The following is a 4,213-nucleotide window of genomic DNA, read 5'->3' as shown; positions in this document are numbered from 1 at the left end:
ACCAGGCTAGGTGTTAGAGGAAACAACAAGCATTTAAAATATAAATTAATAGAGAAGGACCTTCTCTAGGAAGGGTATTTAGAGCAGGCTTTTCTCAGTAGTGACCTAAAGGAATATGCTAGCCAAGGGAGAAAGGAGCATTCCTGGCAGAGAGAACATATCTACAGGAGCTTGGTGTTTCCTAAGGAATCAAAAAATAATATGAATGTGGCTGCAACTGGTAAATAAGGGGGAGTAATAGTGTAAGGCAAGATTGTAGATAACATCTTTAAAAACAAATTCCCTTAGACATTTACGTTGTTTCCAAATTTTTCCTATGACACAATGCTACAGTGATCACCTTTTTGCTTTTATTTGTGTAAACTGTGGCAGTATTTTGTAGGATCTATGTATAGTAGACATAATGGGTCAAAAATATGAATACTTAAATTTTAATGGATATTGTCAAGCTGCCCTTAAAAAGGTTTACAATTTTACATTCATTCCAAGTGTCTATTTTCTAAAACTTTAATGAGGCCTGGGTATTATCAGTCTTTATAATTTTTACCAATCTCTGTAGAAAGGAAAAAAAGTCTTTTTCCCCCCTGGCTTTTGTAAAATAATGGTTTTATTTCAAATTTGCAGGAGGGGATGCAGAGGCATAATGAAAATGTAGGAAAAGGTGAAATATGAACATATTCACTGAGACAAGCTTTCATAAATCTAAAATCATCTTAGAGACTAAAATACATTATGCATACATTGTTTTTGCTCACAGAATTATCCAATTTTATGGACAAGGACTATGCAAGGACTCAGAAATATCAAAAGAGCTGAGGTTTAGGATGATGTGAATACAAAGAGATTTTTTAAAAATCTATTAAAATTGACTTTAGTATTATAGTATTTTTGTGATAGGAGCAAAATAGTATACTCGGTGTATTTAGAGACAAAAAGTTCCCCGAAATAGTTTTTCAAAATGAGCAAAATAATGAATTGCTTTGATGGGCTGGGCTTTATAGACATAATTCCCTCATGCTCTCTTCTCCCACAAACAAAAGTCACCAGGCTCCCTACCTCCCAGCTGTTCAACAGGACAAGGATAGTCATAAGCAAAATAATGCTACTATGAACATTCTTGTCCGGGAGTTCGTATGGACATAGGTATCAATTCTTTTGGATATATACATTATAGTGAAATTGCTGGGTTATATGGTAATCCTATGTTTAACTTATAAGAAACTACCAAACTATTTTCCATAGCACTGAACCATTTTACACTAGCAATGTATGAGGGTTCTAATATCTCCATATCCTCACCAATAATAATTATTATTATGTATCTTTTTTATTACAGACATTGTAGTGAGAATAAATTGGTATCTCATTATGGGTTCAATTTGCATTTCCTTGATGAATAAAGATATTGAGCATGTTTTTTGCTTGTTGGTCTATCATATATCTTCCTTGGACATATGGCTATTCAATTGTAATTTATATAATTTATTCTGGATATGTCCTATTTCACATATATGAGTTATAAATATTTTCTCACATCATGTAGGTTGTCTTTTTACTTTCTTGATGATATTCTTTGAAGTATAAAAGTTTTTATGTTGACGAAGTCCAATTTATCTCATTTTTCTTTTGTTACTTATACTTTTGATGTCATATCACAATAGCCTTTGTCTAACCCAAGTCATATAGGGTTAAATTCAGATCTGTGAACCATTTCAAGTTCATTTTAATGTATGATGTGAGGAAGAGGTTCAACTTTATACTTATGCTTGTGGATATCCAGTTGTCACAGCACCATTTTCAACACAAGATTCGATCTTGTCAGTAACTAGTCTGGTATTGAAGGACATTTTTTGAAAGCAGACTTGAAAGGATTTGATAAACTAGAAGGTGAAGGAGATAGAAGAATCAGAAATTTTAGGAACTAGATAATTAATAATGCCATTAACCAAAGTGGGTAACTCAATTAGAGAAAGAAGAGCAAAAGCAGATTAGGAAGATCAGTTTGGGGCACGTTGGGCTTGAGGTACTTACAAGATATCCATGTTAAGATTCATTGCAGACAATTGTAAATTTGATCTGGAATTCAAAAGAATGTTTAGGGTGAAAGCCATAGATTTGGAAATTCCCTTCTTTTGTGGGAGAGGTTGAGACCACTGAGAATCTGGTCAAAAATCAACCCAACATTTAAGAGTCATTGAGGAGGGAGAACCAATGAAAAATAAGTAGAATTAAGAGTTAGAAAAGTTGAAGACTGTCTAGAGAATAGTGTGGAAGCCAAGAGACATTAGTGGAGCTCATTAACAGAAGAGAGGTTGGTTTGGATAATAGTTAAGGAGGTCACTGGTTTTGCAATTAGGTCATCTATGTCTTTTGAACTAAAGCTTTAATAGAGAGGTTGCAACAGAATGTGGGGAATGTGCTTGAGACTTCAAGCAAAAAACGTTTCCTTTAGAAATTAGTTGCTAGACTATAGCTACCATTTTTGTAGTCTAAGGGAAGGAGCATGCTGAGGGCAGAATGATTCTCTTTTTCTTTAATTCTGGTGCAATACTTTCATTCTTAATATAGCTGAGCAAAGCCTGAAATGTTGTAGCAAGACTTTCCAAAGACTAGGAACTAAAAAAAGAAAAAAAATAATAATACAACAGTTATGAGTAGTAGATATTTCTCTTTCAGTGAGGCGGTTCGCTACAGAGCTGTCATTTTGAGAAGCTTCTGGCCTCGTTCCATTTTTCAGAGGCCAATTTTACCTTGTACCTCTTAGGAGGGTCCTCAAATACATCTATACTCAAAGGCTAAGGGAGCAGGGTCTCGTTTCCTTATAAGTATGTATAAGAGTTCTGGTTTTCTTTTTTATGGCCCCATCTCTTTTCCTCAGATATAGGAATGCTCACTTTTTTTCCCAGGGAAACCATACCTTCTCACAAGGGTGCGGCTATTACAGGATAATCATTATTCCAATAAAATAAACAACAATTCCAGTCGGATTTATTCCAGGGATGTAAGGATGGTTTAATATCTACAAATCAATCATTGTGATACACCACAAAAACAAAATGAAGGATAAAAATCATATGATCACTTCAAAAGATGCAGAAAAAGCATTTGACAAAATTCAACATTTATAAAAATAATGAAAGCCCTCAATAGTAAGTATAGAGAGAATATACCTCAACATTATAAAGGCCATATATGACAAAACCACAGCTAACATCACATACTCAATAGTGAAAAAATTGAAAGCTTTTTCTTTAAGATCAGGAACAAGGCAAGGATGCCTATTCTTACCACTTCTATTCAACATAGTATTGGAAGTCCTAGCCACAGAAATCAAACAAAAAAAGAGTTAAAAGTTATCCAAATTAGAACAGGAAGAAGTAAAACTGTCACTATTTGCAGATGATATGATATATATAATTATAAAACCCTAAAGATTTGACCAAAAAACTATTAGAACTAATAAATGAATTCAGCAAAGTTCCAGGATACAAAATTAATATTCAGAAATCTGTTGTGTTTCTATACAGTAATGATAAACTATCAGAAAGAGAAATTAAGAAAATAATCTCATTTATAATTGCGTTGGAAATAATAAAATACCTAGGAATAAATTTAACCAAGGCGATAAAAGACGTGTACTCTAAAAATTATGACATTGATGAAATAAACCGAACAAAACACAAATAAATGGAAACCTATATCATGTTCATGAATCAAAAAAAATTTGTTAAATATCCATACTAACCAATCTAGGAATTCAGTGCAATTCCTATCAATATATGAATGACAAATAAGTAAATTAGAACAAATAATCCTAAAATTTATATGAAACCACAAAAGACCCTGAATAGCGAAAGCAGTCTTGTAGAGAACAAAGTCAGAGGTATGATGCTCTTGGATTTCAAACTATACTGCAAAGCTATAGTCATCAAAACAGTATGGTACTGGCACAAAAACAGACACATAGATTAATGGAACAGAATAGACAGGCAAGAAATCAATTTTTATGATCAATTAATCTAGGACAAAGGAGTCAACAATATACACTGGAGTAAAAACAGTCTCCTCAATAAATGGTATTAGGAAAACTGTCTAGCTACATGCAAAAAAATTAAACTGGACCATTTTTCTCATACCACATGTAAAAGTAAACTCAAAATAGATTAAAAACTTAAATGTAAGACTAGAAACTATAACGCTTCTAAAAAAAAAA

The sequence above is a fragment of the Pteropus vampyrus genome, unplaced genomic scaffold (genome assembly GCF_000151845.1).
Source record: "Pteropus vampyrus isolate Shadow unplaced genomic scaffold, Pvam_2.0 Scaffold116, whole genome shotgun sequence".
Taxonomy (NCBI): domain Eukaryota; kingdom Metazoa; phylum Chordata; class Mammalia; order Chiroptera; family Pteropodidae; genus Pteropus; species Pteropus vampyrus.
This window is presented reverse-complemented; position numbering follows the sequence as displayed.